Source organism: Hylobates moloch, unplaced genomic scaffold (genome assembly GCF_009828535.3).
Source record: "Hylobates moloch isolate HMO894 unplaced genomic scaffold, HMol_V3 SCAFFOLD_31, whole genome shotgun sequence".
Classification (NCBI taxonomy): Eukaryota; Metazoa; Chordata; class Mammalia; order Primates; family Hylobatidae; genus Hylobates; species Hylobates moloch.
The window spans coordinates 2,631,656-2,658,334 of NW_026652306.1; the positions used below are offsets into that span (position 1 = coordinate 2,631,656).

The window sequence follows — 26,679 nt, forward strand, 5'->3', positions numbered from 1 at the left end:
TAAGTTTGTCCAGAACCCAAATCTAATTTCTTTATTTCATTTTAAATGTAATTGAAAAGTTTCTAACACAAGGTACATGACATTGAATTGTGGCTATCTGGATAAACTGTGGCACAATGTTTGTGAACTTCAGATTCCAATTTTAAATTGGATTGAGTTTTTCTTAAATGTAGTTTCTGTTTTTAATAAATCAAAATAAATAGCCAATTGCCTTAGATTGCTTTTTAAATGCTATTCAAATCAATTTGAAAAAAAAATCCACCAAGAAATGGCCCAATTGCAAGGAATTAAGCAGAAAAAGATACTAAAAGTTTTGTTTTCTAATCATCAAATGAACAATGGTGATCAAACAATGAATTATTACACTAATATGATAAATTTCTTTGTTTATGTATAGGTATAAAAGCCTCAGTATTTTTTTTATAAAGCAAGCAAAACTTCTAACATCCTCTTTTGCACAATAGAATACTCTATTTTACAATATTACTTATGTGTGAATTTAGATAGAATGATTGTTTGGGAATGTGATGGGGGTTTGGTATTGAGATTTATGTAATTGAGTAAGAAGATCACTTTTTTTCTTCCTTTTTATGTCACCTCACCAGGAAAAGAAACTATTGAGAAACCAATCTTGTGAAAATGATAATTGATGTCATGGAAAATAAATAGGATGAAAACAGCTTGATAGTTAAAAGCTTTAAGTGATTCCTCAGCTCATCCCTCAGTGGGATGCTTTTCTCATTCAATGACTAGATGAACTCATCTGATGTGCACCACTTAATGCAATTTGAATTAGAAAATGCTTTGATTAGACAGGAGGCAAGATATAAGAGATGAGAAACTATTCTTATTCCATCCTGCAAGGCTTGAACATACATGAACATTAAGAGGCAAATTGACTTTGTAAAAATTTGAGAAGTTGGGTAAATTGTGTAGTCTCTTATAAAGTTAATCTCATTAAGAATGACATTTTAGGTCATCATGTCTTTCTGGAAGCAAACTAACATTTTAAATAGGCTCAGGCTAGTTTAGTTTATTGACACATTTCAAAATACTATATTCTTATCACTATTGTTATGAAAGGATTTCTAACCAAGCATTTAGTGGCAATGAAAGGTAGTAACACAGTACTTTCAGGTAGAGGTTACACTTGGTTATCCTTACAGAAAAACTAAAAATAAATTCAAGTTCTACTTTACACTATTATTACATAAGAAAGCTGAACTATTGAGCTATAGTGAACAACTCTTCCTGCTATTCACCTTGACAATTTGAACATCTATTCATTCATTCACCAACAAATTCAGCAGGATTTATGGAGCAGCTACCGCTTAGCAAATTGACCTTACAGTTCTACTTTGAGATTTTGGTAACAATCAACCTTGTTATGTGACTTCTGTTGAATGGGCACTTGAGAAATTAATATGTATATCTATTTTTCTTGTATTTCCCTCATCATATATTATTCTTAAAAATATATAAATTATTTTAAAACATCCAGAAGTGTATTTGGTATCTTATTAAATGTGGTGTAATTAAGAAAATGGTAAAGGAAAGATATAAGGATAAAGAATAATTGATATATAAGAATAAGGATGATTGCAAATAAAGCAAAGAAATGAAGCAGAAAATAAAGGGAAAATTTCGCCTTTTTTAAATTAATGGGGAATTATAAATAAGAACTAAAACCATTCGCCTTTTTTTATTTTCTGAAAAAAATCATGCTGTGTTAATCAGGTGTTTTTTTTAGCTTCAATGTAATTGGCCGACAGGTTCATCTTGCTCACTGCCCAGAAAAGCCAATACATGGAGAACAGCTGGTGTTACAGCAAAAAAGAGTTTAATCATCACAGGGCCAGACAGTTGAGGGGGACAGGAGATAATTTTCAAATCTGCTTCCCCAAGAATTTAGATGCTTGGATTTTTCAAGGATAGGTTGGTAGACAGAGGGGCTAAGGAATAGAGGAATGCTAATTGGTTGGGGCAAGGATGAAATTATAGGGAGTTGAAACAGTCTTCTTGCACTGAGTCAATTCCTGGGTTGGGAGGCACAAGGGCAGTTGAGTCAGTTTCTTAGTATGGGTTATTGGTCTGGGTGGAGCCAGCTAGTGCATCAGAATGAAGGCTCTGAAAACATCTCAAACACCAGTCTTAGGTTTTATAATAGTGATGTTATCTATAGGAGCAACTGGGGAGGTTACAAATCTTATGACCTGTGGCTACATGACTCCTGGATCATAATTCTAACCTTGTGGCCAATCTGTTATTTTTACAAAAGCAGGTTCAGCCCCAAACCAGGGAGATTAGTTCTGGGAAGGGACTGTTATCACCTTTGTTTTAAAGTTAAACTATAAATGAAATTCCTCCCACAGCTAGCTTGGCATATGCCAACGAATAAGTAAAGACAGTTAGCTTGTGAGGTTAGAGGAAAGATGGAGTCATCTGTATTAGATTTCTTCTCGCTATCATAATTTTTACAAAAGCAACTTCACCAGCATCGTATATAAATTGGTTAAGAAATTTTCCAGAAAATTTATTGTAATGCAGAACAGGAACTATAATATATGAGCTTTTTTTTTTTTTATCTCCCCCGCCCCATGGAACTTTCATTTCATTGGTTGAAAAATTGACACCCACAATAGTGTATAAAAATTCTCTTGGGCCTATGCCCTTACTAATGCTTGATATTGCTGCATTTCTCTTTTTTCCTTTTTCTTTTTTTTTTTTTTTGAGATGGAGTCTCACCCTGTTGCCCAGGCCAGGTGCAATGGCGTGATCTCAGCTCACTGCAACCTCTGCCTCCTGGGTTCAAGCAATTCTCCTGTCTCAGCCTCCCGAGTAGCTGGGATTACAGGCACGCACCACCATGCCCAGCTAATTTTTTGTATCTTTAGTAGAGATGGGGTTTCACCATGTTGGCCAGGCTGGTCTAGAACTCCTGACCTCATGATCCACCTGCCTCAGCCTTCCAAAATGCTGGGATTACAAGCATGAGCCACTGTGCCCAGCCTATTGCTGTATTTTTCTATTTTTACAAAATGATGAATATTCAATAATATGTCATTTTATACCCTAATTGGCAACATAGGCTTCTTTTTGTGAATTGTTTGTGAACAACTTTATTTTTCTATTAAATGTTATTTTATTTCCTCTTTTCTTTTCTTGTTTCCTTCCTTTCTCTGTCCTTTCCTTTCTTCTTTTGGTTGTTTGGCTTTATGAGACTTCTGTGTATATTTTGCAGAATAGTCTTTTATTATCTAAATAAATTGTAGGGCCAGGCATGGTGGCTCACGCCTGTAATCCCAGAAGTTTGGGAGGCCGAGGTGGGCAGATCACTTGAGGGCAGGACTTTCAGACCAGCCTGGCCAACATGGTGAAACCCCATTAGCCAGTTGTGGTGGTGTGTGCCTGTAGTCCCAGCTACTCAGGAGACTAAGGCATGAGAATCACTTGAACTCAGGAGGCAGAGGTTGCAGTGAGCCAAGATTGTGCCACTGCACTCCAGCCTGGGCAACAGAGTAAGACCTGTGTCAAAAATATATGTAAATACAAAAAGAAGTTTTATAAATTAAATTTGATTTTATGCTTCCTGGTTATTGCTACTGATATAGAACCTTGCCTCAGAATTCTCAGTTGTCATTTCTATTTCATTTAATGACTGAGGGTAAATGAGAAGGAAAAAAAAAAAAAGCTGAAAGGAGTCCTATTATTAGGCAAAAAGTAGTCTTAAGGTGGAACTTTAAAGAATTCAGTGAAAACTACTCAAGTCTCATGCCAAAGCTTTGGAACAAAAAAATACGGGTTTTAAAAAACCGTAATTTCAATCTATTTTATTTTTGTTTATCAAATTTTAAGGCTGCCCTACCCTTGCTCCTTCTTGTGGAATTGGTATGATTTCCCTGTTTATTAACGTTGGGCTTGCAATCTGACTTTCTTTGGGCACTGGAATGTAGTTAAAAGTGACAGCATGTCAGTTTTGTGTAGAGACTAAAGATGGATTATGAATTTCCTTAAGCTTGTGTTCTAACATTCCATTGTGAGAACACCATGTGCCAGAGAGAAACTGCTCCTTTAGCAAGGGTGGCAGAATGATAAGACACCCCATAGCCTGTAGCAGTGCTGCTATGGTTGACACAGAGCTTCATGCATTAAACATAAATATTGTTGTTTTTAGCCGTGGATATCTGGGGGTTTGTTATGCAGCATTACTATATAAAAGTTAACTTATACTTAAAGCCAGTGTGGATGAGGCATGATGACAAAAGTGATGGAAGCATTAGGTATCGCTAGAGAGCTAGTTAAAGGAAATGTTATTCAGGGTTTTGTACAGTAGGAAAAGGGTTTTTCCTGTGTTCTGAGTATATTAAGAAGCTATTGAATAATTTACAAAAGATAGTACTTATTAATCATGAAAAAGTGGGATAGGAGGGAGTAAGTGTAAGACTGAGAAGGTATAGCATTATAAGCATTAGGGGTGAAAAGAAATGGGCGCAGTCAAGAAAAATACCTAGAAGTTAGAAATGACATGATTTGATGATAATAGGTGCAATGTATGAATGGGGAAGGGAGAATGTAAAAGGTGATTTCTAGAAATCTATTTCAGTTATAGAATAAATGGCAATATAATTTATTAAGATAAGCAAATCTTGAAAAGGAACACACTTTGGCAAGAAGATTAAGAGTTTAGGCTGGATAATATATTTGAGTTTCCAGTAACATATGTAAAAAAATGTTTTAAATTATTTTATGTACAAATTTGATGTGAGGAGAGAGATGAAGTAGAATTAAATATCTGGAATCATTGATACATAGTTGTATTTTTAAAGACATGGTGATAAATTATTTCATACAGGAGGATAAGTATATTGAGACAAGAAGAGATTTGGAGAAACATTCTAAAGCTTTTCATTATTTAACAATCAAAAGAAGTAAGAGACTGCAAAGAGGATTAAAAAAGCTTAAAAGAAGAAAACTTACAAGAGTACAGTATCTCAGAATTCAAAAAATGTATGTTCAAAAAAGGGAGGATTGATAATTGTAATGAATATTGCTGAGAGGTTAAGAAAGATAAGAACTGGCCGGGTGCGGTGGCTCACACCTGTAATCCCAGCACTTTGGGAGGGCGAGGTGGGCGGATCAGGAGGTCAGGAGATCGAGACCATCCTGGCTAACACGATGAAACCTCGTCCCTACTAAAAATACAATTAGCCGGGCGTGGTGGCGGGCGCCTCTAGTTCCAGCTACTCTGGAGGCTGAGGCAGGAGAGTGGCGTGAACCCAGAAGGCGGAGCTTACAGTGAGCCGAGATTGCACCACTGCACTCCAGCCTGGGCGACAGAGCGAGACTCCGTCTCAAAAAAAAAAAAAAAAAAAAAGAAAGAAAGGTAAGAACTACAATATATTCGTTAGATTTGGCCATATTTTATTCACTAAGCAGTGTTTTTACAGCGATTATAGTTGAAGTGGAATTGGAGCCTTTTGAAGAGCAAAGGAGTTCTGCTTTCAAAATAAAGTTGACTAGGTATAGAGGGATCTTCTCAATACAGAAAAGTATATTCTTCATAATGCACATTCTTTGAATTATCACTCATCTCATAAGTAAAGGAGGTCTCCAACAATGCTTCCTCCAAATAATATGCTTGATCTGGGACCAGAGTAGCAAGAAGCCAAGTTAGGTATTCTTGTCCTGAGGCTGAGTGCAGATAGCAGCAGGAGAGCTGTGCTGAAGCTGAATCCAAGAACCTTAAACTGAGCAGCGCCCTGGAGGAGGAGGGGCTTAGTTTGTGTTAACATGCTAGTTCCTGGTGTTAGCTGGCTGCTGGAAGAAACATAAAGAGAAGCAAATTCTTTATGAAATGAAGCTTCCAATATTGCAGCTCAAAGAACCTCCAAATATTAAATCAATTATTGTGAGCTCAAAGATAACACATTAAAAAGCAAGCCACCTTCAATAAAAGTCAGCAGATAATACAAACTGGTAGTTACCAGATACCTGAAACTGTAAGAGGGAGGTGATGAAGGAAATATTTGAATGTATTTATTACCACTGAGCCGTACATCTTAAAATTATAACAATGGTAAATTTTATATGTATATTTTACCTCAATTTAAACAAATGACAGACTTCAATCCTTCCAAACTGAAGATATAGGAAATATCTAACAAAGAGTATAGAATAACTATGTACAAAATGTTAAAGAAATAAAGAGCTAAATAACAAAGATAAGACAGCAATAAGAATATTTCAGAAATGGACAGGAAGATTAAAAGAAACATCACTTCTAAAAATGAAATTTCTAGAAATCTCCTTAAATTAAAGAGAAAAAAACGAGCAGAAAATATATCATAAGAAACCATGCAAAATATAGCACTGAGAAATAAGGACATATAAATTATTTAAGTGACAAAGAGAGGCAAAGTATTTTCAGTTCTGGAATTACTTTTCGTGGTGACTTTTTTGAGGGCCAATAAAAGAAATGAAGTAAGTTCTGATATAGAATCAAAACAGATATATGAATAAGAAAAAGAAAATCCAAGAATTAGCCAAATTAATTTGCAAAACAATAGGAAAAACAAACAAAAAGAAACAAAATTTAAAAACTGAACAAGATGATGCATGATGTAGAAAAATATATAAAATGTATCAACAGTGAATTATGAACACACTAAATTCTCCCAATAAGAGACATAGCCATAATGGATTTTTATTTTAATCTAATTATATATGAATTATTAAGTCTACAGTTTAGTTCTTGGTGTTGTGTAATTGATGTTGTGGAGGTACAGTATATGTAATAGAAGTTATTGATAATGCAGTTTATGGGTTAGATGAGAAACCACAGCTATTTTTTGTGTTGCTGTACCTAAAAAGGTATATCTGCTGCATATAAATCTGTATGTGTCAAATATATCAAAATTACTGTAAGATAATTTTTATAAAAAGAGTTTGTAAGGGGAAAGAGAGTGAAGTGAAGGGGAAAAAGAGAAAATCATATGTGTAGAAAACTCATGCCAGAAGCTGGGCTCTGATCATAGCATGAAAAGAGAGTCGGAGTTGGCCGGGCACGGTGGCTCACGCCTGTAATCCCAGCACTTTGGGAGGCCGAGGCGGGCGGATCACGAGGTCAGGAGATCGAGACCATCCTGGCTAACACAGTGAAACCCCGTCTCTACTAAAAATACAAAAAATTAGCCGGGCGAGGTGGCGGGCGCCTGTAGTCCCAGCTACTCAGGAGGCTGAGGCAGGAGAATGGCGTGAACCCCGGGGGTGCGGAGCCTGCAGTGAGCCGAGATCACGCCATTGCACTCCAGCCTGGGCGACAGCGAGACTCTGTCTCAAAAAAAAAAAGAAAATAGAGTCAGAGTTTAAGAAAGATATGAATTGAATTTAGAAATGTCTACTTTTTAAATTATTTTTAACTTTTATTTTAGGTTTGGGGATACATGTGCAGGTTATTTATACAGGTAAACTTAAAATAATGCTGTACACATTATTTCATCACCCAGGTATTAAGTCTAGTACCCAATAGTTATTTTTGCAGCTTCTCTGCCTCCTCCTACTCTCCACCCTCATATAGACTCCAGTATCTATTGTTCCCTTCTTTTTGTTCATGAGTTCTCATCATTTAGCTCCCACTTATAAGTGAGAACATGTAGTATTTGGTTTCTGTTCTTGAGTTAGTTTGCTAAGGATAATAGCCTCCAGTTCCATCTACGTTCTTACAAAAGACATAATATCATTCTTTTTTATGGCTGCATAGTATTCCCTGTCTATATGTGTTACACTTTTTTTCATCCAGTCTGTCATTGATGGGCATTTGGGTTGATTCCATGTCTTTGCTATTGTGAATAGTGCTGCAATAAACATTTATGTGCTTGTGTCTTTATAAGAGAATGATATATATTGCTCTGGGCATATAACCAGTAATAGGATTGCTGAATCAAATGGTAGTTCTGTTTTTAGCTTTTTAAGGAATCACCATATGGCTCTCCACAATGGTTGAACTAATTTACACTTCTACCAACAGTGTATAAGTGTTCCCTTTTCTCTGCAACCTCACTAGCATCTGTTATGTTTTGACTTATTTCTGTAGTTCAGTTCAGTCTTACTTTATGTCAAATAGAAATATTACGGTTGAAAAAAATACCCTATTTTAACTGTTTCTTAAGCCCCCAAAAGATAGACATTTAAATGTTTCCAATTTTATGTCAACAATGTTGTAAACAGAAAATTTATACATTTCTATTCATTCATTAGTGTAATATGTAAATATCTCAGTCATAAATTCCAGAATTTATGGCTAAGAGGAATAGGCAACGGAATGCCTTTTAAAAGATACCGCCAATCTGAACTAAAAAAAAAAAAAAAAGATACCAACTAGGAGACATAGCAACAGCACCTGCTTCCACATAGCTCATTGTAAATTGAGTGTTTTACAGGTTTGATAATACGATAGCCTAAAATGATATTTTTCATGTGCTTATTACTATCATTCCTAGGGAGTTTGAGTGGTTTTTTTTTCTTCCCTTTAAAGACTTTTGTTTTCCTCCTTTTTTTATTACTGTGAATTATTTTTTCCTTTCACTACTATATTTTCATTTACTTATTGACATGAACCCTGATATGGTTTGGGTCTCTGTCCCCATCCAAATCTCATGTCAAATTGTAACTCCAGTGTTGGAGGTGGGGCCTGGTGGGAGGAGATTGGATCATGGGGACAGATTTCCTCTTTGGTGCTGCTCTTTTGCTAGTGAATGAGTTGTTTTGAGATCTGGTTGCTTAAAAGTGAGTAGCACCTCTCCTCTCTTCCTCCTGCTCTGGCCATGTGAACACATGTGTGCTTCCCCTTTGCCTTCCCCCATAATTGTATGTTTCAGGAGGTCTTCCTAGCCATGCTTCCTGTACAGACTTTGAAACTATGAACGAATTATACCTCTTTTCTTTATAAATTACCCAGCCTCAGGTAGTTTTTTTATAGCAGTGTGAAAATGAACTAACACAACTCTTAATGTAGCTAGCCAGTATTTAGCTAAATCATTGACTTCTATTTTAATAAATTGGATATTATCATGACAAAATAAATACATTATGGATGTATGAGAAATTCTTAAATATTTTAGTTTGTTCCATAAAATGTATTTAACACATACATTATAATATATAATGTATATTAAATATTAATCATTAAAGACAAGATAGAATGGGAATGCCAGTCATTCAAATTCTATAAGAAAAGTGCCATTTCAGAGTGAATTTATCTTACAACATAACCTTAAATTTAGAACTCCACAAAATGAATTTCAGGTAAATGAAGAAAACAAATCCATTCTGTGTTAGTCAAAAACTGAGAATCATTTGTAAATATTTGAGCATCAATTTTAGATGACAGAAATCAAATATGAAAGAAAAAGAAAGCAATTCTTTCTCAAAAGTAAAAAATGATGATTTTTTGTCCAGATTAATGAAATTATAAATTTTTTCCGCGTATTTTAAAACTTTACTGTTCACCAGTGAACTTAGGATTTTTGTACCATTTTCTCAGATGGAAAAGTCACAAGCCCACCACGTATGGTTGTGAAACTTGTGTACTGCACAGAAATGTTGAAATAAATAAGTGACTTCATACTCCAATCTAGCTCTTGATCTGCTTCCTGAGATAGTTGTCTATAGACTGCCCCTTCCAGAAAGGCTATATCTTGCTTATTTATGGTAAAGCATTGTATACGCTATTAGTGGCCAGTAGTGTTAGGAGGAAGAAACTAAAATTAGGTCTTGATGTGTTAGGTTTGGGATACCTTTGAGACGTTCAAGGCAGATTTTAAGAGTAAGCTGAAATTGGTTCTAATTAACTGTTAATGATATAATTAATATAAGACACATGGCTGAGGTCCTTGAATATAATTAGTTTTTTAATAAATTATAACTAATATCATTATTATAGCCCAATCTAGAATTATGAGGATAATTATAGACCTCTATTTTTTCCTCTCTTACGTATTTACCCGTCTACCTATTATTGCTACTACTTCCTTAAATATGTTTATTTTTTAACTCATCTTCCAAGGTCCATAATATTAATTTATATAATAATTTTCTAGCTGTTGTTATTTATTTTGATTGCCCTATTCTTCAGTATACACAGCATAAAATATAAATTTCATATGTGGCCTATAAGGATCACTGTGATTTGCTCACAACATATCTATCGCCTTTTAGTTTTCCTAGGCTGTAGCACTACTAAACTACTTCCAATTCTTGCTATGTGTCATGGTGTTTGCCTTATTCATGCTTCCATACATGTGATTTTCTTTACTCGGAGAAACTTTTCCAACAAGTTGTTCACAGGATTTTGAATACCTCCTAGAAACTTGCAGAAATATCTGGAAAGACATTATCTACTTCTGGTTGTGCATTTAAGCTTGGATTCAGTTTTCACTAGAACTTAATAATTTAGAGACAGTATTCTTTGGGTTACTGATGATAATTTAAATAGGATACAGAAACCAAGCATACTATTAATTGTTGCCTATTCGTGACTGCATATTTACTGTGTTCCATGCATTTTAAAAAGCACAAGCATATATACATATATATGCAATAATATGTGTATATGTTTTTAATAATTATGTATATAACTTCATATATATATGTATAGTAATGACATGTGTATCAATTTTATCATCATGAAGAGTAGTGGTATGTTTTGGATGTTTGTCCCCTTCATACCTCGTGTTGAGATGTAATCTCCAATGTTGGAGGTGGGTCCTGTGGGAGGTGTTTGAATTCTGGGGGTAGATCCCTCCTGAAATGGCTGGGTGTCATCCTTGAGGTAATGAGTGAGTTCTCAGCTATGAGTTCAAGTGTGATCTGGTTGTTTAAAAGAGCGTGGAACTTCCTTCTCACTATCTTGCTCCCTTTCTTACCATGTGACACATTGGCTCCCCTTTGCCTTCCCCTGTGATTATAAGCTTCCTGAGGCCCTCACCAGAAGTAGATGCTGGCACTGTGCTTCATATACAGCCTGCAGAATTGTGAGCCAATCAACGTTTTTTACTTTTAAATTATCCAGTCTCAAGTATTCCTTTTTAACAGTGCAAATGGACTAACACAGTGGCAATAAGGAAATGATTTCTTAGGAAGGTTAAGTCCTAATAACTTGCCCCAGGCTTTGGATTTAATCTCAAATCTCTGTGACTATAAAACCCATATCCTTTTTCACTGGATGTGTTTTTTAAAACTCAGTTATTTGTTTCTCCATAGCTGATTCTGACCACTTGGGTGTGAAATCAGACAAATTTTTCTGAAAAATTATGTCCCTAAAACTTAAGGAAAAGGGTCCCCTTCTGCCTAAGTCTCTCCATGATGCTAAGTTGTTTCATCAGCTGTCTCTAATTTAAGGCAGAACTTTGTTTTTTTGTTTGTTTGTTTTTTTGTTTTTCTTTTGTTTTTTCCTAAACACAAGCCAGAAACTCATGAAATTGGCAAAAATAAAGAATACACACACAAGTTGACTGGTGATTGGTTGGCTCAAGACTAGGAAATACCGTTACTTTGAAAAATTACTTGATAGGCAGTAGTCACATATGCACATAAGGAGACAAACATGCCCGCACATAACGAGACAAACATTCCCACACATGAAGAGACAAACATTCCCACACACATGTCAAGTTCCCCAGGCTGCCTTTTGTCTTTGGCCTATCATTTCTCTAATAGCTTGCTTACTAGAGTCACAAGTGGAAGTTTCTATCACCCTGCACAGGGCAACCAGCTTAAACACTGCTTTCAAGTTGACATTTTCTTCCCCTTAATGTTTCTTCATTGTGAGTGCAATAAAGTCTAGGCTCTTTAACTTGGATTAATGACCCTTCAAAACTACACTTGAACCCGATCTCACATCTCTCACTGCTCCCCTACTGACTGTTAACTTTCCTTCAAATAAATCTTGAACTTTTCTGTTTGGCTTCACTTAGACAAGTGTCCCCCCTTAAATATATTACCGTTTGTTTTCCTTCAGACTATATCTTCAAGTTCTAGCCTTTCCTGTGTTACTCTCAAATGCACTCTCATTTTCTGTCCCAAATCCATTTCTCTTTAAGCATCACTGTTGTTAAAGGCAGTGATTTTACTTTAATATTTTCTTTTCCTACATTTCACTGTAACTGTTACAATATGAAGTGCTAAGCTATTTTTTAAAAAATCTTGACCACATGATGCCTTTTTCAAGTAAACCTGTATATGTATTGATTAGTGTTAAAGCAAAATATTGAGTACATGTAACATAAAATAAGTTGATTCTTATCATAACTGCCATACATATGGTTATTAATTAGAAGTTGCTCATTTATTAATGTAGATATTTAAATTTATATTTATTTGTTGATATAGATTATCTATAGATTTCTTTTTATTTGTGCCAGATGTTGACTTCTAAGAAAAAATATCTAGTTCAATGTGTGAACATGAATATTTATACTTTACCTCATCTGTAACTATAAATCTCTCTCTAGATGGTAGCTACATAGATAAACACACAAGTATATATAAATATCATGTTTTTTAAAATATAGATTTACTTATGCACACACATATATTCCTATATACTCTGTATGCCAACTGCTGTTGAAATAAATGTAGCTAAAATATTGTGCAACACAAGTGGAAACAGAATAGAAGGACAAAAGCAGAAACAAATATATATATATAACAATCAGCCAATACTTTCTGAATTTCAGGTTAATCATTTGTAAAATGAAATGAATGCCCATATGTGCATTTGTTTTGAGAAATATGTGATGTATGTGAACTGGTATTGAAAACTTGGAAGCACTATGTAATAAACTAGTAAACATTATGTTATTATACACACACACAAATGTACTCAGTCAATATGGTTTATGATTAAAAATTCCGTTTCCATTTTCAATATTTTTGTGTTATGTCAAGTATACTCTCATTTTTTCATCAAAAATCCATTACTTTCAAAGTCTTGCTGCATTGAAAGTAGTAATTTTATCTTGGTATTGTTTGTCTACTGTTCACTAACACTATTATAATACTAAGTGCTATGTATGCTATAACGCTGTAGTCCTATTTCATCATAAAGAAATAAAATTTATTATGAATACCCAAGATTGATGATCTTCTGTCATAAAATCAGCCAAAACACACAATAAAACGTGGCTCAGATTGGATTTAAATCTCAATCTATTTCAGTTTACCATTATTGCTTTTCTAATTGAAATTGTTTTAATAAGGGAAATATTTAAATATTATGTTTTTGTTTGTTTGTTTGTTTTTTTTTGAGACAGAGTTTCACTCTTATTGCCCAGGCTGGAGTGCCATGGCATGATCTCGGCTCACTGTGACCTCCATCACCTGGATTCAAGCTATTCCTCTGCCTCAGCCTCCATAGTAGCTGGGATTACAGGCACCCACCACCATGCCCAGCTAATTTTTTCTATTTTTAGTAGAGACAGGGTTTCACTATGTTGGTCAGGCTGGTCTTGAACTCCTGACCTCAGGTAATCCACCTGCCTCAGCCTCCCAAAATGCTGGGATTACAGGCGTGAGCCACCACGCCTGAATCCTAAATATTATGTTTCTATACAATATGCCTTTTTAATACTTATACTATAGGCTGGACTAATTAAAATCACCCTACATGATAACAATACTAAATGTATCTAAAGAAAATTCAGGTACAGGAACATGACCAACAAGAAGAAATAGTATCTAATGATTTGGATCAGAGAAACTAGTATGCCATACAATTACAAAAAAAGTCCTTAATTTTAGACAATAGAAAATATTTATTAAGCAATATAAGTTTCTTACAGAATGACTGGGTTGACTGGGGTCACTGGACCTTGGCTAAAGTTGTCAGAAAACATCACTGAATCATCAAAAGGTAACGGCAGTTCTCAAATGACCTAACGCAGCTGTCAGTGACAGGGCTATATACATAGAGTGTTTATTTTCTATTTTCAGTCAGTGTTATTAGAACTGGACAAATGTATTTGAATATATCTGTAAGTCATTTGAAGAAAAGGTGTGATTTTTGTTATTCTTTCCAAGGAACTGGAGAGTTCTTTAAATTGGATTTCCTAGGTATATCAGTCCATTTTCACACTGCTGATAAAGACATACCCCAGACTGGGCAATTTACAAAAGAAAGAGGTTCAATGGACTCACAGTTCCACGTGGCTAGGGAAGTCTCACAATCATGGCAGAAGGCAAGGAGGAGCAAGTCATGCCTTACATGGGTGGCAACAGGCAAAGAGAGTTTGCGCATGGAAACTCCCTCTTAAAAAACCATCAGATCTTGTGAGATTTATTCACTATCAGGAGAACAGCATGGAAAGGCCTGCCCCCATGATTCAGTTGCCTCCCACCAGGTCCCTCCCACAACACATAGGAATTCAAGATGAGATTTGAGTGGGACACAGCCAAACCATATCACTAGGTTACCTGATTAGTTTCTACAATGATATATTGATATACTTTTTTTTTTTCATTCCAGGTGAGTAGCATATGAAGTCTGAGTATTTGAGCTAAAAGTCTATAAAAATCATATAACCAACAAATCACAAACTGGTAGACTACTGGCCATGGAATACCTGGATGCTGTCAATGTTAAAAACGAGATTTTTTATAAAAGGCAGCATCCTAATAAATTATCCTACAAATATGAAACTACTAACACTGGATCCATGTCTTTCCAAAATTATCATCATCATCATCATCATCATCAAAGCCATCACAGAGTGCTTTCTGTTTGTCATCCACTGTGCCAAACCCAATGCAGACATTGTTTCTTTTAATCTTTACAGCAATCCTATCATGTAGGATACACTATTATCACCTCATAATTGAAGATAAATAATTGTCATAGAGTATACAAGTAGCAGAGGATAAAGCCACATTTCAAACTAATATGATTCTGACCCATCAACTGTCAGCCAAGGGTCGTAACTGGCCTGTTTGGATTCTGTGCCCTGCAGTTTGTCACAGTTTGCTCCAGTCTGTACGTGTTCAGCTTTTCTCATTATTGTTATTGGTTGAAAAACATGGCCCTTTGGACCAATGAGTACTTAGGTTTATGAAAACCCTTGTTTTATAGGGGGGGAACCTCCAAAGTGAAGTCAAGCAAAGTTAAGTATGTTAGGTTGTAGAAATACCAAAGATGTGTGCTTCTGTCTATTTCAACAACGGACCTTCAGCCCAACACAAAATATTTCTCAATAAAGAATAACTGATTGACTAATTGAAGGAAAGAGTAACAAATGACTACAGGGCATAGTTAATACTGGATTTGTGTTCAAGGTCCTCTATATTTTTGGTCTCCATATTTCACCAAAAATATCAACTGCCATAAATTATTAGAAAATAGCATTGTTTTATTAATACATAGTGTAAGATGGCCCGGCTCGGTGGATCACTCCTGTAATCACAGCACTTTGAGAGGTCAAGGCGGGTGGATCACTTGAGATCAGGAGTTGGTGACCAGGCTGGCCAACATGGTGAAATCCCGTCTCTACTAAAAATACAAAAATTAGCTGGGCATGATGGCGCTTGCCTGCAGTCCCAGCTACTCGGGAGGCTGAGCCTGGAGAATTGCTTGAACCCGGGAGGCAGAGATTGCAGTGAGCCGAGATCGCACCACTGCACTCCAGCCTGGGCAACAGCAAGACTCCATCTCAAAAAATAAAAATAAAAAAATATGTAGTGTAAGTCCTTTCTTCCAGGACTGTGTTTTTTATCTTATTTAATACTGCAACCATGTTCTTAGCTAAATATTATTATTATTCCCACCTGACAGATAAGTAAAATCCTATCAGGGTACTGATAGATAAGGAACTTACCTAAAGTCACCTTGTCTAATGAGTAGCTTGATCAGGATGGGTTTAAACCTGATCACTATGATCATGTTTCCAAAATGCTATTTTATTTACCATTATTGAGTTTTTCACTATTCAAGATTTTCTATTTTGATTATGTCATTACATCAGCAAGTTAATTGTTTCAACTTTTGAATTATAGTTCATAAAATACTTTGATATATTTTGTGTGAAAATGCTGTATTTATGAAAATGCTATTATATATGAAGTTTTACAAAAGTAACAGAAATGTCACAATTAATTGAAGAAAACACTATAGTTGGAAATTCAGCAGTTGTTAAGCTACTTGGGATTAAAGTTTATGTAAACTTCTTTTAATCTATGAAAGATATAAATTATAAATTCTTCGGCTTGTATTACTTTTAATGTAAATTGCTTTTTGGTTCTATTATTTTATATTGGCATAAGTCTAAAATGGGTACACATTAAATCATTTAAAATTATGTTTTAAAAGTATGAGTGTGTTTCTCATAAAACAAATGTGAACTTTAAAAAAATCAGAATCAGAAATATTTAATTTGTTTAGAGAAAAATGTATGGCTAGTTATCTAAATAAAGTGTTCACCACATTTTAATCATATTGAATATAAATTTCTATCATGAACAAAGAAAATGTTCTATTTACACGAAAGCAACAATTAAACAAAAAAAAGAAAAAGAAGGACCTTCAAAATACAGTAAAAGGTTAATTAAATTTGGGACATAGCAGACAATAGATAGAGTTAAAACACATAAAATGCTTACATTTATGTATTAGTAGTTGCACTTTGGACAAATATATATATCAAGGAAAACCACTGTCACTTTGCACAAAAACAGAGTAAAAAGCTATAAATAATTATATTTTAAGGTTGCCATTGACATTCATTTATACTGAAATGTTAATGAAATTTTTGAAATACATTTTTGGTATTTTATAGTAAATAACTCTCAAGACTATAATCTTTTCAGATATATGTAATGCTTATAATACAAGCTCTTATTATTCATATAGAAATAGCTAAAGTTGCAGTTCTCACACTGATTTCCTCAATAATTTTGTCAAATATCTGTTTTCTCTGAAGTCTAATTTCCTCCTCTGAAAATTGTAGGTTACTTTGTCAACATTTCAGATACTTATGATGATTTAATAAGAAAATATGTTTAAATCTCGTCCCCAGGTACATAAAGGCTTAACAAGTATAAATATGTTTGTATATATTATTGTAAAGATAAATAGAGACTACCTCTTCTATTTTAAACATAAGCATATATCTAGTCAGTCATTCTTAAATATACAATTCATATGTTGTTCTTTAGGTGTTTTAATCTTCATGGAAATCATATATTTGTGCCCAAATAATAATCATCTTAGGTTTAAATGCCATTTCTCAGTTCACCTTTTTCTCCTGGAATAAGTTGATGCTTATATAGACAAAGTTTGGACAGATATAATTATATATTATTCATTAAAATTTAGAGAAACTTTCTGTGTGTATTCAGGGCTATTAAGCAAAGCTGGTAAGAGATTTGTGAATATAATTTAAATACCGTTAAGTAGATGAAGTTACTATAAGAATTATGCATCAGATATTCAGAGGCTAGACCAAAAAACTACTAGGAAGAAAAAAAAAACTAGAAAATAAAGGAGCAGCCAACAAGTAAGCCAAAGTAAAGAGAATTTGACAAAATAGAAGAAAAGTAAAATGAACAGAATTCCAGTACTATAGGAAAAGCTAAATCTCAGATAAAGAGTAAGAATGAAAAATATGTAGAGATATAGATATATACACATACATATATATTTACGTTTATACACATATATGTCTAAGCATATTTACACTTATATACACATATATTTATGTGTCTATATCTATATGCATATATGTATATAGACCTAGATATATATAAACATATAGATTTAAAATGGAGGAATCAGTGTGGACAGAGCACTGTGCTATTTAGCCACACAGGAGATTGATGTTGCAGAATGGTTGCAGAATAGTTCAGGACTGTCATGATGATCGTATTTTCAAAAATAATGCTTTCTGTACTTGTCAGAGGGAATTTTTGTTGTTGTTAATTGTCAGACAAAAGGGCTAAGGGTGCGTACACCAAAGAAAAGCTAAAGATATAGAAAAAAAATAAGGTCCCAGCAACATATAGTTTCATACTTTGAAACTTGCAATAGAAAAGGAAAATTTGGCCAAAAGAAAAGCAAATGATAAAATTTGTGTTGTTAACCTAAAGTGAGAAACAAAATGATCAGAAGTCCATATAAGTATCAGAGAAGCCAACTGTGAAATACAAAAGAAAGATATAAAATAGGTAGGAAAATAAAAGTTTTTTTTTTTTTTTTTCAATATCACCAATGTAGGAGTTCTAACTTGGAGAAATCTTTAGGTGCAAAAACATAAGGCAAGTTAATTATATGCCATAGTTTTAATAAACGTAGTAAAATGGCTCAACTTGCTACCATATCTTGATCATAAAAGGAAGACAATTTTCCTTAGACCTTACTAGCACATAGGTGAAGGGTAGCAGAATGTGCCTCTCCAAAATATGCCACTTTGGCATGAAGATTATTTTGAGCTATTGAAAGGCAAATGAAAAGCAGCACATACCAGAAAAGCTTTCTGTCCTTCCCTATTTGCCTAAAAGCAGGACATAAATTTAAAAAGGTGTCCCTCCTCTCCTTTTTATCAGAATGGACACAAATTGATCACCAGAGATGACCTCAGACCCTTACCAGACTACAGATGGCACACAAGGAATCTATATTTCGAACTTTACTAATTAGCCCTTATCTATCATATAGTTGCCTTCCCTCAGTTTGCTCCCCAAGAGACTCAAGGTCCTTATCCTTTGTCTTGTTACTTCTCCAAAAATGTACTGTTTCTGTTGAAGATGCTACACAAGCAGGAGTTCTAAGCCACCTCTTTGATAACTATTCATTTTTTCCTTGGGTATTTCCCATGTATAAATGAGTTACACATGAGGTATACATGTTAAGCAATTTTCATTTGTTTTCTTCTTGTTAATCTGCCTTTTATTATAGAGGTCCCAACTAGGAACATAGAAGGATTGAAGAGATATTAGTTTTCCTCCCCTAAATAGGCAATAAGTAAAAATAAGATATATATATATTTAATTCTAATATATATATATTATTCACACACAGATATATATATATATATATATATATATATATATATATATTTTTTTGCCAACTCTGCCCCCATATGCTTGACTTCAATATGCCATTACTCCCACAGATATTCCTTATGGAACTGGTGATAAGCACCACAAACCTCCCCTCCCAGCATCCATTTACATGTCTCCTTTCCCATTTAAATCAAATCATTATGTATGTATGTAAAATATATATATATGCGTGTGTGCATATATATATGTGCATATATGTGTGTATATATATGTGTATATATATATGTGTGTGTGTATATATATATATATATTTTTTTTTTTTTTTAGACAGTTTTGCTCTTGTTGCCCAGGCTGGAGTGCAATGGCACGATCTCAGTTCACTGCAACCTCCACTTCCCAGGTTCAAGCGATTCTCCTCCCTCAGCCTCTCAAGTAGCTGGGATTACAGGTGCGCGCCCCCATGCCCGGCTAATTTTGTGCTTTTAGTAGAGGCAGAGTTTCTCCATTTGGCCAGGCTGGTCTCGAACTCCTGACCTCAGGTGATCCACCTGCCTTGGCCTCCCAAAATGCTGGGATTACAGGTGTGAGCCACCATGCCCAGCAGATCCCATTATATTTTAAACCCAACTTTTGCCAACTCTGCCCCCATATGCTTGACTTCAATATGTCATTACTCCCACAGATATTCCTTATGGAACTGGTGATAAGCACCACAAACCTCCCCTCCCAACATCCATTTACATGTCTCCTTTTCCATTTAAATAAAATAATATGTATGTATATATATTTGGGTTTGGCGAATCCATGAACTTACGTCTCAATGTCAGCCAAGATTCATCCAGAAGCCTCATGCAAAAATGATATTGCAATATTCACCTTGTGACTCCTCCATCAAAATGTCTTATCTTGCCTTTTCTCCTCCCTCTTTCTCACTTATTGCTTTTATTTCTCATCCTTATCTTCCTTCTCTTATTTCTCCGCTTCCTATCTCTCCTCCTATTCCTCATTCTTCTTTTTTAAAATAGATCATTTCTTCATTTAAACTTATATCATGGTACCAAGTTTTCCTCTGAATTTGCTCACTGCAGAGTATTGGTGATAAAGTTATGATTATTGGCCATTTGTTAAGTAACATCATAGGATTGAGTTTAGTCTGTAGTTGAAAATAATAGGTCAAAGTAAGAAATTATTAAACTAGCAAATTCGTTCAGGATCTAATTAGTTTCAAATTGCATATAGAGATAGAAATGGTTATATGAGTATTAACATGTTAATTAATAATATTAGCAAATTTTAGCAACAAAAGTATATACAAGAGTAGATTATGGACTTGCTTGAATAATTTATAGGCAGTCTATGTCAGTTTTCCTTAATCTCCACATTTCAAAGGCATTAAGCACTCAATTCTAGATATCCAAAAGAGACAAGTTCATTTTGTTATTCTGGAAAAATAAGAAAATGGAAATGAGCAATTATTTTTCCCTGCTCCCAGAGTAGAAGAAGCTTTTATTTTCTGAGCATTTGTTTATCCTGAGTACTGTCAATAAACATTACAAATATGTATCTCCATCTCAGAGAGTGGGTCTTGGGAATATAAACTTCAATAAATCCCCTTTTAGTTGTCTTTTTTTTCTTTCCTTTGCTGTACTTTTTAATAAAAATCCTTCCTGTCATATTATTAATATTTCACATACATCCTTGTAGGCGTGTCTACGATATTATGCTCACTTTTTATTTTTATTTTTTGCTTACATAACCACAGGGACATTGTCACTGTTACAATTACCAATGTCTTTAGTATTATTTCATACAACTCTATGTGATCAGATCTTAGCATTCTTCTCAAAAATGTATTTTTAAGTTCAGTTTGTTTCCTGTGTAATTTTAACAATCAATTGATCTACAGCATTGTTCAAAAACATTTATAATCTGAGATAATTTTATATGTTGTAAGAAAATATTAAACATTTTGCCTTTTAGGAGCCCAAAGATGTACAGTCAGTTGTCATTCTTGCCCTTCTCTGCTGCTAAGGGTCCCTCAGAATCCAATTATACGTAATCTTCTAAATATATATATGGTATGATCTATTCTCTGTGAATCCACTTTCCAATAGTATTGTGTTATGAAGGATTAAAATGCTGACTCGTTGGATTCTACTATAGCCTTTATAGGTAATATTGGAGAAGTACCATAGCTAAATAGACATATAAAAGTTATAGTGACACTGCCACTTTTAATTTCAATAGAATTTGTTGTTAAATGACTTTATGGAAGATACATTAATTTTTTCCATACTGTTTACTGCAGCTTTTCTTTTAACAGCAGTGTACTAAATTAAATTATGGCTATATGTAGCAAAAGGACACTAATCCAAAAAATTTTGATTTAACTTTCATTATATCTAAAGGCATTTGCATATAGAGAGCAAAGATGTTACATCTGCAAATAAAAGTATAGTTTATATTATTTACCTAGTACTTTGTAGTTACAAAGGAGATATATTTTAAATTATTACTTAAGGATTAAGATGTTTATAATGGCACTTCAAATTCTATAGTATTTACAAATATTTTAACTGTATTTTGGGTAAAATATTTAACTTTTATTTAGTGGCTCTTGGATTTCATTAAGATCACTAATGGTCTTACAAACATGTTTTCCAAATATAGATAGTATTTTTCATTTCTAACATATCTGTTACCACCCCTTCCCATTTATCTTAAGTCTCTCTATTTTCATCACCTTTCAATAAAACAGTCATCATGGGCAATATATATCTGTATCTATCTATCTATCTATATATATGGAGAGAGAGAGAGAGAGACAGAGAGAGACTATTTTTACCTCTTTATGTTGAAGTTCATTATTATTAGTAGTACTCCAGAGGAAAAAAAAAGTGGGCCTTTCAGATGACAAAATTAATTTCTAAACATTGAAATAATTTAATATGGGCCAGGCACAGTGGCTTACGCCTGTAATCCCAGCACTTTGAGAGGCCGAGGTAGGTGGACTGCCTGAGCTCGAGTTCAAGATCAGCCTGGGCAACATAGGGAAACCCTGTCTCTAGAAAAAATTAGTGAGGCATGATGGCATGGGCCTTTGGTCCCACTATTTGGGAGGCTGAGGTAGGGCTTGAGCCTAGGAGGTGAAGGTTTCAGTGAGCGGAGACAGAGTAAGATTCCAACCCCCACCCCCCAAATAAAAAGAAAAAAAAACCAGAAAGAATGTAGTAATGAATTTTAGTCTGAAGGTGTTGATTATGACAATCCCTTACTCCCCCACAAAAAACAATGCTTTATTTGGATATACTGAAAGTTAATGCATCCTCACTGAAACATTTGCCTTTGTTTTAATTCTTATTGTAAAATCTTTATGTGTGCACAACGCAAAATGATCTGTTGGCCCCTTGTTGATCTTTGAGGTCACACTCACTTATTGATGCTAAAGTAATCAATAGCAGCATCCTTGAAATAAGAGGACATGCATTTTTGGGGAAAAAAAGATAAATTACTCTGTGTTCTATAATGTGAAGTCTTTGTTAAGCAAATTAAAAATTTAAATACATATGTATTCCACCAAGTCAGCTGTCATATTTATAAACAAAATATTAGAAATAAGATATTTTATAGGATATTTAGTTACCCATGCAATTCAATTCAAATCTTTTGTGGAATAGCAATACTTAAAGTATTAACCCAGGATGATCTTGCCTTAGAGTTTCTGCAATTTCACTGTCTCTACACTGAGAAATATAGGTGAAATAGTGTATCCCTTGTGAAAGGTGATGTGGCTAGTTTCTATTGTACTAAGCAAGCCAACTTTTTATACCTACACAGATATCATAAGAAGATTATACCCAAGCCAAGACAATGATATTTAGGGTTTTTTTGTCTAAGAAAAACATATACAGGGTGAACCCAAATACCCCAATTTTATCTAAGGTGGCTTGACATAAGAATCTGCCCAGTAGAGGAGAATCTATTACATTTTGAAAACCACATTTGGTCTGAATTAAGAACTTTAGTAATCCTAAGCTTTGAAAAATATTACAAATACCTTAGAGGTAAATTTAAATAAATATAACACCAAATCATAAAATAAAATTTAAAACATAACCAAAATACACACAGACACACATATTGACATTGATAGTTAACTTGTGTGGAACATAAGGAAGGTGCCATTTAAGAACTAATTTTCAGATAGTGAGGTGTCAGGATGAGAGATTTCCAAAGTCTTTGTTGCTGGCACAGGATTACTTAGTTCCAGTCATGCCCACCGCTGTCTAGTACTTGCCCAGGAAGCAGGTGCTTTTTATAGGCTCTACAGATGAAATCCATAATCGGGTTTTCTGATTGGTTGTGATTCATTACAATTTCTCATCATGAAAGGAAATCAAACTGAAATCAAAGAACAATGGCTGACAATTCTCTCATAGCTAGTCATCCTCAGAAATCTTTTTGATTGTTATTTTCTCACTTTCTAAAACTTTAAATTTTATAATATTGCAAAGACCATTTAGAATAAACTCTAAAGTCTTTTAACAATACAATCATTTTATTTTTATAGGTAAAACTTCTACTTTATGGCCATTAGCCAGCACTGTCTATAAACTAATCCTGATTAGAACACATTCATTGTATAAAAATGAGATTGTATGTCTTCAAACAATTTGAAAACTGAATAATATTGCTATGGTTTGAAGTTTTCATTGCCCCAAAGTTTGTATGTTGAAATCTAAAGCTTGAAGGTGGTGATATTAGGAGGCAGGGCCTTTGGGAAGCAATGAGGTCACGAGGGCAGAGACTTTAAGAATGGGTTCAGTGCCTTTATAAAAGAGGCCCAAGAGAGACCCCTGGCCTTTTCCTCCATGAGAGGACACAGTGAGAAGTTGTTGCCTATGAACCAGAAAATAGGCCCTCAAGAGGCACTGTACCTGCTTGTATCTTATTGTTGGACATCCCAGCTCTAGAGTTGTGAGAAATAAATTTCTATTGTTCATATGTCCTCTAGTCTATGATATTTAATGATGTCAGCCTAAGACAAATAGTATGCAATTATCAAAATTGGTAGAACATACTAGTAGAGCATACAATAATCTATTTTTGCCATGAGAAGTAGCAATGCCAGCTTTGAAATCCTCCATCCTCTAACCTGCTTAGTTGATATAAACACTATCAGATTTATTCTCTCATAATAAATCACATTTGCCTGTTTACATCATTTTTTCCATGATAAAATCCTTGAGGGAAGTGATTTTATGTTGCTTGCATTCATGTTCATAGCATTTAACTCCATTTCTGACAGTTGGCTTTCAACAGATACTTGCTATAGGTTTAAGAAGACTTCTGATAAACAGTGTGAAGCTCATATATGTCATTTACCACTTTCATTTACAATCAATGATTTTATTTTAGATTGACTCACTTTTTGTGCAGAAATGGAGCCCCTGACAAATAAATTTTCAAAGGACAATATGGAAAAGAACTATTTAAGAAAATGAACACCATGTAGGATATAAAAGGAACAACTATAAGCTTCTTAAGAAAACCCTCAAAATGATAACCACCTCAGAAGAAGTGACAGGTGAGGAGAAAGGACATTGCATGTTGAATGCCATCCAAGTCTGAAAGTGCTGGATAGTAGCTTAAGTTGTGTTATGTTCTCCAGAATGACCAGTTCTAACAAGGTTTTATATATCCATGTCCTTTTGATTAAAGAATGGCACTGCTGAGGAAACATTGATTAATGATCGAGTGTTTGCTAGACTTATTGATGTTTGTATTTCTCTTTCTTTAACCTATTAATGTCAATACTCCTGCTGCTAATTTATGTTATTAGTTTGGCATGAATGTTGGTGCTATTTCAGTTCTATAGAATATCAATGGTGCTACATCATTGATGTCAGATCTCTTGGCATTTGAACTGATTTTCTTGACAATTTCTTTAGGCCTAGTTTCCTCTATAGATGTCTAAATTAATAGGTATTTTGTCTGTGTATTTATCGCTCTATCTATCTCTTTAACTCATCCTGGCCCTCCAAGTTAGGTGTGATTCAGCCCCTAGTCTGGGCTTAAAATACAGAAAGCAGAGACACATGGGCAAGACATTTGTTAATTAAGTCAAGCTTGATATTACCCATTTACCTGCTTTAACCTTGACCTCTGACTCATAGCTGTGTCTTTTGAAAGTGGGAGTTTAATCCTGGTAGCTCAGTCTCCTAATGATAAAATAATGGGGTTTTATAATAAAAGTCTTTGCTGTTTAGAAGAAAAATCTTTCCTAAGTTACTTCTCTCTATCTAATGAATTTGTCCTTGAACTGATTTTTTTCCTGTTTTTGTGCCTGGCCTTATTTTCAGGTGTCTTCTTTCTCATTAAATCACTTGGTAAGCTTCCTTTTTTTATGCTACTTGTCTTCTGAGAGAAGTTGTTTTCATTTCTTAAAGACATGGTAACTTCAATGAGGGGGCAATTTGGCCAAGGTCTGTTCTTGTTTACTTCATTTAAATAGACTATGATTCTGACATCATTAATTCTGTTGATATAATTAGACCAGTAAAACTATTTGCAATAAATTCTTAGCAAATAAATAAATAACCAAGCCTTGAGACAATTACAGCAAGCAGTACAGTTGTTATTAGAGCCTATCCCATGATTCCAAACATGAATATTACCTTAAAACAAAAATATTGTGTGTATTTTTTCTTTTTTTTACAAAATATCATCTGGAATTTTGCCTCTGGCTTTTATAAATATAGAAATAGTCAAACCAATATAATGTGTTTCCTTTTCATTAAAGCTGAGTAAAAACCTTTTAAAACAGGTAGCATTTTACTTTGATTTCCACTACCAGGAAGAAAAAATAGTCTAAAATAACAAAATAAAGTTCTTGAAATATATTCTTACCAATTTTTTCCTCAAAATAATGCTTTCAGGGAATCCAGAGCTTGTTTAAATTTTACTATTAGCAGTCTTTTAGAGACTGCTTTATCTTCCCTCTAATCTCTCTCCTTTAAAGATGTTATTCCTTCTTTGTGGTTTTTACCTCACTACTTTACATTGAATTGGCATGTAGTTGGCAATTTTTATACCTAAGAGCATTAAGAAGGGAAGTTAAACATTCAAAGAAATGAGAAAAGATAGTGCAAGGAAATCTGGACATGATTTATTGGTTAGAAACTTAAGAACATAGAGTCACGTGCATTAAGGACCTGTGGAGTAATATATTATCATGATATTTGTATTTGCATGTATAAGGGTTGCCCACCTTGCATGTCATCCACTGAAGTCATGATGGATGACTTTACAACTTTTAACTTCGGCATGGTTTTCCTTTGAATAGGTGAAGTTGAGGTAATTTGTAACTGATCCTAATGTAATTCTTAGATGCAGTAGATATAACATACAACATTTATCAGAAGGCACAGTTAAGGTTGTGTTTTTGGGTGAAGGATGGATGCTATAAAGTATAAGGATTTTATTTCTGAGAGGATGAAAGAGAATGAAGGAAAGAAAAAATATATAAAAGGAAACTGAGAGGCCGGGCGCAGTGGCTCACGCTTGTAATCCCAGCACTTTGGGAGGCCGAGGCGGGTGGATCACGAGGTCAGGAGATCGAGACCACGGTGAAAC

The 26,679-nt window shown here is 34.3% G+C and overlaps 1 long non-coding RNA gene across 1 annotated transcript in view; it reads left to right on the forward strand.

The window, feature by feature from the left end:
* LOC131382491 (uncharacterized) overlaps positions 1 to 24,638 on the forward strand; it is a 58,223-nt gene extending 33,585 nt beyond the window's left edge. The window contains exon 3 of the long non-coding RNA XR_009212013.1: positions 24,463 to 24,638. This is a non-coding gene — a long non-coding RNA (uncharacterized LOC131382491). The remainder of the gene's footprint in view (positions 1 to 24,462) is intronic.
* The last annotated feature ends 2,041 nt before the right edge of the window (positions 24,639 to 26,679 follow it).